The 9299-nt window shown below is 35.1% G+C and overlaps 1 pseudogene; it reads left to right on the top strand.

Annotated features, from left to right (window-relative positions):
- The first annotated feature begins 7188 nt into the window (after positions 1 to 7188).
- LOC149163474 (transcription factor MYB17 pseudogene) lies at positions 7189 to 8656 on the top strand (annotated as a pseudogene).
- Positions 8657 to 9299: the final 643 nt, after the last annotated feature.

The raw sequence follows: 9299 nt of genomic DNA, 5'->3' as shown, positions 1-9299 counted from the left end.
TTTGTCTTTGTAATGGTTAATGTGAATTACATCCTTTCTGACTGATGTATAATTGCATTTATTAGATTTCACGCTTGTGTTTGTATTTCTCTTCGTGTGTGCAGGTATCTATCTACGGGGATCGTGGGAGATCGTGACCGGCCAAAGCGAAGAAGCGAGAACGACATCTCTTCACCAAACAATAGCGTTGGAATCCAAGTAGGTTTTCATTGCCTATCCTTTATTTGCAATTAGGAACTTGCATAGTAGCATTGATTGATTGTTGCTAGACCCATTCTAGGCTAGTAGGGATCGCCTCTATCCGTAGAGGGGATTTACCTCTCCAACACCCCCCACCCCCCCCTTTCCAAACTTAATCTAATTAGCTCACTTAAAAAAAAAATATGTGACTCACTTTTATAAATAAGTGAAAGTCACTTTTACAATGGTACTTTATGAGCTACCCACTAAATTGTAACTTAAATAAAAGATAAAGAGACTTTAGAATTATAAGTGGCTCACTTTTTATAATGGGTGAGAACACTTTTACATAACGTAACTTTAAAACATAAGTTACATGTGCTTTTTGGAAAAGTAACTCAACAAAAAGAAAGACTTGAACTCAAGACCTCTATTCTCATAAAGTAACTTTGGACCAAGTGAGCTAGTTTAAAAGGCTAGTAACTTTTGGAAAAGAGGAAGTAGTTTTTTTCTTTTTTTTTTAGTCACTGAAGCTTTGGGATGTGTGCTTACATGAAAAAAACTCTTTTCTGCCTACAAAACAAAAACGACAAAACCCAACACAGACATACAAGAAAAAAAAAAAACCTTATGGCTTGAAGTTAACTTTAGCCGGAAACTAAATATTTTCCTCAATGTTTCTGATTTTCTAAGATCACAATAAGGCATGGAGGAAAAGAGCATACGCATGAGAAAAATCCCTCCTTTCTGTTCCTGATTTTCCTAGATCGCACAGACTCGCAAGGCAAAGAGCATATGAAAAAATGAAATGTATAGATCCGGTAATAAAAAACAGAGAGCTAAATAAACCGAAATAAACAAAGAGATGAATAGCTAGAACCGTAAATAAAGATTATATACCTGTAGATCTTTAAAATGACGTAGCTAGCGCTATCAGAAACATTTTCACATGAAACGAAAGGGATTCCTCACTAGAACAGATGCTCCTAACACAATAGAGTAGTCCTCTCAGCTCGAAAGCAGTAAAAACAATAAGTCTAGGAAAGGATAGCCGGATGCAGTTTTGTTGGCTTCATATTTGGATCACCAATGGATGCGGCCCTCAAATAGCTCTAATACCATGTAGGAATTTACAGGGTAAGTTCCTCATATAGAACACCAAAGGACACCAATCATAAATAGATCACAAATCAATACATCAACCATTCTTGATGTGGTTAAAACCCTCAAAGAGGAAAAAAGTCCAAGGCCTGAGCCAACGTGGCCACTTCAGGAAATTTATTAATAAAAGAATTAAAATTTACATAAGCTTCTATCATGAACGGTTACCCTACAAATGACCCTCCATGCTCTCTAAATAGAAATCATGGACCAATTGGGTTTTAGGCCACAGATCAAGTGTCGGTAATACTGAGGAGAGAATGAACCATCAGATCACTTCATGTCTAGAACATATCATGACCGTTAGATTGTAAGTTATCAAAATACATAGTAAAGAAACACACGTTACCTAACTCTACACTAGACCAAGTTATATTTAACTATTTCCTATGTGTCTGAATATCCTAACATCCCCCCTTAAGAACAACTTGGGATAGGATTGATGGATGGAAAAATATGACACAATAGGAGAAGGAAGGAGGCATTAGAGCCTATCCCCCCTTAGTGACAACTTCTTGAACTCCAACCGTTAATCGAAGTTTAGTAAACTTCACCTCTGTGAGAGCCTTTGTAAAGATGTCTGCAACTTGATCATTTGTTGAACAATATTGCACTTCAAGCACATGGTCATGAATGAGCTTTCTGATGAAGTTCATGTGTAGTTCAATGTGTTTACTGTGCTGATGTTAGACTGGATCTGTGCATAGTTGAATGGAACTTTGATTATCACACCAAAGTGTGGTCGGATGTAGCTGTTGAAAGCCAAACTCTGACAAGATCTGACGAAGCCACAGGGATTCCTTACTAGCTTCTACGACACCACGATACTCTGCTTCTGCTGAAGAAAGAGAAATGGAAGTTTGCGTTTTGCAAGACCATGTAATAGGTCTTGAACCAAGAGTGAACACATAACATATAGTAGACTTTTGATCATTAGGGTCACTAACCTAATCGAAATTAGTGAAACCAACCAATAGAGGAGATGCTTATGCACTGTAATGAATCCCAAACTGAACCATACCTCGAAGTATTCTTTTAGCTGCTTTCCAATGACTTTCATGTGGATTTTGCATAAACTGAGCAATAAGGCCAACAACAAAGCAAAGGTTAGGAAGAGTATGGGTCAGATACAAACATTTTCCTACAAGTTGAAAGTATAAGGTAGCATCAACTTCAGGGGAAGTACAAGTGACTGAAAGTTTGGCTCCAGAATGAAAGGGAGAAGGGGTTGGCTTACCGTCTTCCAGGTGAAAATGGCGTAGAAGATCACATGCACACTTGGACTAGGAAAGGGAAATACCTACCTTGGATTCCAAGACTTGAAGACCAAGAAAGTAATGCAAGTGTCCTCAGTCTATCATTTCAAACTTCTTTTTAAGGCTAGACTTTACAGGGTTTATAAGGTTGGGATAACTACGAGTAAGGATAAGATCATCAACATAAGGAACAAGAATGATAAGATACTTTCCCACTTTCTTGGTGTAGATAGTACTGTCAGAATGACACCTAGAAAAGCCAGTTTCTAAGAGAAATCTATCCATTTTGGCATACCAAGCCCGAGGGGCTTGCTTTAGACCATAAAGGGATTTCTTAAGCCGACATACAAGGCTGGGGTATTTTTCTATAAAGCCAGTAGGTTGTTCCATATATATTTCTTCATGCAAGTCCCCATGTAAGAAGGTAGATTTAACATCCATCTGATGGACATCCCATTTGAAAGAGGCAATAAAGGAAAGAACAAGGCGGATAGAGTTCATTTTGGCAACAGGGGAGAAGGTTTCAGTATAGTCAATGCCTTAAACTTGTGAAAAACCCTTAGCAACAAGACGAGTTTTATGTTTATCAACTTTTTCATCTGGTCCATACATGGTTCTGTAAACCCATTTGCATCTAACAAGTTTTCTTCCCTTCGGAAGAGGAACAAGATCCCAGGTATCATTTGCCAATAATGAATGATATTATTCATTCATAGTTGCATCCCAATATGGATGGCCTGAAGCTTCTGCAAAGGTGTCAGGATCATAATTCGTTGAAGCTTGAGCCAGTAAATAAGAGGCTCTATCAAACTAAGAATGTGTATGTCGCTAATGTGTATCATCACCGGCAAGAGCACCTACTGCACCCTCAAAAAGGGAAACAGTCCATGGCCTGAGCCAACGCGACCACTTCAGGCAATTTATTAATAAAAGAATGAAAATTTACATAAACTTCTCTCATGAATGGTTACCCTACAAATGACCCTCCATTCTCTTTAAATAGAGATCATGGACCAATCAGGTGTTAAGCCACGGATCAAGTGTTGGTAATACCGAGGAGAGAATGAACCATCAGATCACTTCATATATAGAACATATTGTGACCATCGGATCACTTCATGTCTAGAACATGTCGTGACCATCGGACTGTAAGTTACAAAATTACATAGTAAAGAAACACACTTTACCTAACTCTACACTAGACCAAGTTAGACTTGACTATTTCCTATGTGTAGGAATATCCTAACATGGAGAATTCATCAAGGTTTTGATATAGTCAAAGTTTCAGAGTTGAATGCTCCTCTATTAAAAAAACCAAAAACTCCACCAAAATAAATCAAGAATATTTTATTATCAAATTAACATGTAAATGAAGAGGAAGCCTTTGTTCTATGGTTGTTGTTATGCATACCTTCATCATTGATGTTCCCTAATTTATCTAGTGATTTGATGCAAATTGTAGAGTTGCATGCTTAGATCCAAATTGAAGAGATGATCTTGCAGAAATCTTCTAAACTTTTAACCTGACTCAACCAACCATTCAACACATTGCAATTTATTAGTAATTAGCTATAGAATTTTTGTGGCGCTCTAGTTGCATTTTGAGAAATCTAGCCCTAAGGTTAACCTAAATTTGGTAAATAATGTGTAATCTATTGAAAAAAATATGAATTCCTGAAAAGTTTATATTCAATTCATTTGTCAAAAACATTCTCAAATAAACCTCAAAAAAATAAAGTCAAATTAACAATGACCACAACATTTACTTCTGCAAACGCTAAAGCAAGGCTTACCATTCTAGTTTGACATTACCAGTTTAGAACTAATAATATCGGTGCCATCAACGTTATTACTTGCACGCCTTTCAGTGATAATTCTAGAAGGATCTAAAAAAGCCGCCTATTTGGAAACAGAATGAATCAATAGGCTAAAGCAAGGCTTATAGTTCAAGTTTGACATTACCAGTTTAGAACTAATAATATTGCTTCCATCAAGGCTATTACTTGCACACCTTTCAGTGATAACTCTGCAAGCATCTGAAAAATCCGCTTATTTGGAAAGAGAATGAACTAATAGACTCCGTGGATATGCTTCCATGAGAAGGGGAGCTAGTCAGATCTCATCACTAATAAAATCTAGTCACTAAATCTAAAGAGTGTTTTGGGGATCCATTACATGATAAACAAATATCTATCAATCAATGAAATAAGCATGACACATAAAGAGAAATTGATTCGAAGAAATATGAGGAATAGAAACCATCTTCTTGTATGGTAAAAAAGAACATGACCTAAAGGAGAAATTGAAGAGAATTCGTTACATTAGAAATTAAATGAGATTCATTACAGTGAAAAAGAGCATGGAGTGAAGGAGGAATTGAAGAGGAGTCGTTACATGAGAAATTGAACAAGTTTCGTTACGAGAATGTAGAGCCGGAAACCTTTTCATTATACCTCCACATTGTTGCGGTTTATTCTTCCACGTTTAATCATGCATATGTTTCAGAATTTAAACCAACACAGATACGTATCTTTTCACATGCACATTCCACACAAATGTTTTAAAATTATAAACCGTAATCCTCATATGTGGAGATAAATAATAGGCACAACAAACTTTTAATGATCATTTGGTAAAATATTAATTTAAGTAGGGTTTAAACACTTGATTTAGATATGCAAGAAGTTTATCACTTTCAATTTCAATCATTGATGGAGTGGCTACGACGAGAATATACTGACATATTTCAAATTACACCATCAAATCAAAAATATTAATTAACAAAATGATTGAAGTGCCCAATTCCAATAAAAGAGACACCTAATAGCTTAATTACTATATTTAACTATTATATAAATAGTATTAAAATAATTAATACTATTAAAATTATTATTAATGTATCATCAATATTATAAATTTTATTAATGATATTATTAATAGTATTAATTTTAATATTACTAATATATATTTTTAAAAATATTATTAGTAATAATATTAATAACATTATTAATATTAAAATTAAAAAAAATAAATATATGTATAGTAATGTGAAGTGTTAAGCATAATGAAAACATAGTTAAATTCAAATTTTAATATTTTATTAAATTTAAATAACATTATATTGAATTAATAAGTTTTAATTTTTAATCAAATTTTAAATAAAATTGATTAATTTTTATATACAAATTTATTTTTTTTCTGATTCCATCTTTCTCCATATTTAATAAATCCAAAATTAAAATATATATTTTAGGAGTTGTCTATAATGCGACTTTTTGAGATTCCGGTGACGGAATCCGGCGGAAGAAATTGAGATGAAATCATCATTTGTTGCAGTTAAAATGGTTTTTTAACTGCATATTCGGATTCAGCACCCTGAAAAACCCATGGGACGGTTTCATTGTGCAGAAATTAGCTATCAAACTTGGATTCCAATAAATCACTGCCGGATTTTCACCGGAAAAAATCGCCGGAAAGACTTTTAAAAAGTCGCGTTAAAGACTACGTCTATATTTTATACTAACTAAATCTTTAATAAAAATATTTACATGTGTTAAAAAGAATATCATTTATTTTTATATTTTCATAAACATAAACTAACTCAAAATATATTAACCTTTGTATTCAAGGTTATGTGATCCATGATGAATTAAGTAAAAAGTAAAAATCACATATTTGACCGACACTCAAAATCTGATATAATGTTTAATAAACACTCACCTGCAGTTATTATATTGTTTAATAAGCACTCACGCTGCAATAATTAGTATATCTGAGAGTGACTAGACTAGACGCAACGATCGTCATTAGAGCAGTACGTAGAGACTTAACAAACCCCACGCATTCAAGGGCAGTGTAACTATGACCCCCATGCGTTCAAGCATACATAATAGTTATCAAATATGGAGTTACTCTTACAAGAGGAAACAATACTAATTATAGTAATACCAAACAATTTTTGAGGCATAATTATGACTTTAGGTTAGCAAGCATTTGAGATACTTTAAAAGTATAAATTCAATTCAACTAGTGATTTCACATGAAGAAATGTTTTTCTGGATGATCATTGAATCTGTGATTTTACTTTAAAAATACTTGAATAACAACCTATCCAAGATCCCATGAATTTTGCCTAATTCATTTTAACCAAAATTCAAAAAAAATATAATAATTAGAAGACACCCTAAAATCTTCTAACTATTGTACTCCTCTATCTACTTGTTACCAAAAATTGTTTTGCTTAATTTTAACCAAAAATTCTAAAACCTATAAAATAATTATACTAACAAAGTTTATAGATTGTACTAATATATCTACTTTTCACATTTCCATTCACAAATATCTAAGAGAGTACAGGTACAGACAACTGTAAGCTTGTGGAAAGTTATGCTCTGGTTTTCCTTCTTGATTGTGTACTGAAGCTCCGCTGTAACAAACACCCATACACGGTTTAATATGTTGGCCCCCACTTCTATTCCTGCATCTCAAGGACGTTTGAGATAAATACATACCACTGGTTCTTGCATTTGGCCATTATTGTTTCTATCATTCTGGGGAGCATCAGAATACAAGCGCGTTATACTTTCGAATATCTGCGTGCTCCACTGATAGGTCTAAAATGGGCAGAGCTCCTTGCTGTGAAAAAACGGGATTAAAGAAGGGGCCCTGGACTCCTGAGGAGGACAAAATTCTCATCAATTACATTCAGAAGAATGGGCATGGAAGATGGAGTACTGTTCCCGAGCTTGCTGGTGTGCAAAATCTATATATATAAATTCTGCCCGTACCCATATTATTATATACGCTTATTCAATATATTTTTTTATGTATATACTCCTTTGTTTCAGTGCTTCGACCTGTGTATATGTTATGTGCTTTCACTTTAGACCTAGTATATTGCGCCATATATATATATATATGAGTTAAATCTGTAATTGAATTGATTATATATATAACTTACAAATTAAATGAGTGCAGGACTTCTTCGCTGTGGTAAGAGCTGCCGACTGCGATGGACGAATTATCTGAGACCTGATGTCAAGAGAGGCTCCTTTACACGAGAAGAAGAGCAAACTATTATTCAGCTGCATGGAATTCTAGGGAACAAGTAACCAACCAACAAAATAATATAAACAATTATTTCATGTTAGCACGATGTATTTATGTAGGGAACTCCTTCAATATAATTTATTTATTGTTCGGATTCTTGCAGATGGTCTGCCATAGCCTCACAGCTTCCGGGAAGAACAGACAATGAGATCAAGAATTTTTGGGGTACCCATCTGAAGAAGCGTTTGTTGAAGATGGGACTCGATCCCGCTACCCATAAACCCATAGAAGAAGCCAATCCAACTACAGAGGGGTTCGAAGCCTCAGCCCTCACGAGGCACAAGGCACAGTGGGAAAATGCAAGGCTTGAAGCAGAAGCTCGTCTCTCCAGAGAATCACTGCTTATTTCCTCAAATTCTGCTGCTGGTTATCACATCAATAAGACGGTGGAAATTACCACAATACCTAGCGATAATCAATCCACTGATTATTTCTTAAAGATTTGGAATTCAAAAGCTGGTAAGGTCTTCAGGAAGGGTAAGGTCTTCAGCAAGGATAATCATCTGCCAATAGGTGGGGATAATCCTGTTTTAATATCTGAAAATTTTCTGAGTTCGGTTTCTTCCCTGTGCTGTTCTTCCACTCAGAATAGTTGTGATCAGTCCTTCAACCCCAATGATAAAAATAAGGAAAATGGGTCTCAACAGTGCAATTCTGCATCATTTGAATTGATTGGGGACTGCAATCTGAAAACCCCTGAAGTACTTTCATGTTTTGCTGATATGACAACATGCCAGACAGAAGATAAGGTCCCCGACGAATTAGATTTTCCGAAGCTTCTGCTGGATTTCTCTGATAATGATGACAAGATTAACAACACCAACAGCATTCAGTCAGATTTTAGTGCAACATTTCAAGGGCAGCACCCTTCGCCATGGGCCGAATTACATGACGAGGATTACTGGAGCAATTTGTTATCTGATATTGCTAATGCATCTCCACATAGTTGAGATTTCACTCCTGTTTTTCGTCATCCCTGTTGCTATACTCTGAACTCTCATTCTTGTTAAATATATAATAACAGGCTGTAAATCCCTGTTAAATCTAATAATCATGTTTGTGAAAATAATATTTATTTGATGTTTAATTGAATCAGCATCAACACATTTTCAGTTATGTCCCCATAGATTATGGGTTAGGACATCATGGTTTAGTAGATCAGTACGAAGTCAGAATTAGACTCAACTAATCAGTCAGATGACCATTTCCCAGTTGTAGAATGTGAAGGCAATTTCTAATCTTGAGGGCTATGTATTTTGATGTACTTCATTGTTCTATTCAGATGAGTAGTAAGAGAAAGAATAAAACATGAGGGTTCAAATTTCATTGAGTGTATATATGACCTGTTGTGTCTTGGCTAAAGAGTAGGTGACCCCATGGCGGACGTCTGGGTTCTTGTTGAGGCATAAGTTTCCTGCTATTGGGTTCTTGTTGAGGCATAAGTTTCCTGCTATTGTGAGGCTTACAGGCTGTTGCAGGTAGCCTAGGTTTATAGTGGCAGCCAATAGTCTGTTCAAGATAACTCTCAGCAGTTACCGATTATCCTAGATTAAAAAAAAAAAACATCTCAAGCATTGAGATATTTGATCTTGA

Source organism: Pinus tabuliformis, chromosome 5_1, assembly GCF_031772625.1.
Source record: "Pinus tabuliformis cultivar Carrire ecotype Pingquan chromosome 5_1, CPIR1, whole genome shotgun sequence".
Classification (NCBI taxonomy): domain Eukaryota; kingdom Viridiplantae; phylum Streptophyta; class Pinopsida; order Pinales; family Pinaceae; genus Pinus; species Pinus tabuliformis.
The sequence above is the reverse complement of the archived record's forward strand: the minus strand, read 5'-3'. Positions and strand labels throughout refer to the sequence as shown.